The sequence below is a fragment of the Mus pahari genome, chromosome 10 (assembly GCF_900095145.1).
Source record: "Mus pahari chromosome 10, PAHARI_EIJ_v1.1, whole genome shotgun sequence".
NCBI classification, from domain to species: domain Eukaryota; kingdom Metazoa; phylum Chordata; class Mammalia; order Rodentia; family Muridae; genus Mus; species Mus pahari.
This window is the reverse complement of record NC_034599.1, coordinates 40,186,020-40,187,150: the sequence shown is the minus strand read 5'-3', so window position 1 is coordinate 40,187,150 and position 1,131 is coordinate 40,186,020. Positions and strand designations below refer to the sequence as shown.

The following is a 1,131-nucleotide window of genomic DNA, read 5'->3' as shown; positions in this document are numbered from 1 at the left end:
TTTTTTTTTTAAGTTATAGTGTATCACAAAGTCTCTTAATAAATTGCTTAAGAACTCCAGTCTGCAAATGAACAGAATCTTCTGAGGTGAGGGTGAATGGGAGCACATAGCAAGCAAGCTGTCTGTGCTCATTCCAAACCTACAGTTGGGCTAGATGTGGAGGTACACCCTTGATTGAAGCACTTGAGAGCTGAGGCAGGGGGTTGTCTCTAGGTTTCAGGCCAATTCTGCATAGTTAGCTCTAGAGCAGCCAGCACTACATAGCGAGAACCTGTCTAAAAATAAATAAATAAATACAAAAGTGATGCTCATCCTGGTAGCACTTGCTGGTGTCCTGGTGTTCTTGTGACCTTTTGTAGTTACTCAGATTTGTGCTGTCATCTATAAGCCGTGGAATGATTGACAAAACAATAAACCTAGGATACTGGAAAAATATATCAGTAAAACAAGATGTTTCCATTTAAAGATAGCCATGAAAATCAGACTTCCTATGTGACTTTGGGTTTTGGTATTAAACAAAAGTGGCTGGAATGGTTAGCACATCTTTCTATGACTTAATTTATTTTCATCTGGGGGGGGGATCTGCCTGCGTGTATCACATGCATTCAGTGCCTGCAGACACCAGAAGAGAGTGTCACATCCCCTAGAACTGGATACTGATGGTTGTGAGCCACCAAATGGATGCTGGGAACTGAACTGGGATCTTCTGCAAGAGGATAGATGAGCCATCTCTTCAGACCCCTGAGCACACCTGTGTGCTGTTTTAAGGAAATTAAAATATGAGAAAGGTGTGTTCTGGCAGACAATCTAGTTGGCTTCTTACCCCTCTGATGCCAGTATACACAGGAGTATAGAGTCACACACCATAGGAATGTGGAAGGACAAATATGTAACCTCTTGGTTTGCAAAAGCTAATACACAGTTGCGCTCTGGAATTAGATAGAACCGTAGCAATGAAGGTAAGCCTGAGTCTAGTGGCTCAGGCAGAACCCAAAGCTGCCAGGCAGGGGCGTCGCTCCTCTGGGCAGGTTTGTGCTGCAGAACCTGTAGGACGACAGACAGGTCATCGCTGGAAACATTTCTATTGATTTCAAGGGATGCTGATGCTGTCCTCAAAAATCCTCAGCTTCT

General features: G+C 43.6%; 1 protein-coding gene across 2 annotated transcripts in view; it reads right to left on the bottom strand.

The window, feature by feature from the left end:
• Positions 1-6: 6 nt before the first annotated feature.
• Mpzl2 (myelin protein zero like 2) overlaps positions 7-1,131 on the bottom strand; it is a 9,634-nt gene continuing 8,509 nt past the window's right edge. For both annotated transcript variants that reach the window (XR_003844650.1, XM_029543437.1), the window contains one exon: positions 7-1,044. The gene's annotated coding sequence lies outside the window, so the exon portion shown is untranslated. The remainder of the gene's footprint in view (positions 1,045-1,131) is intronic.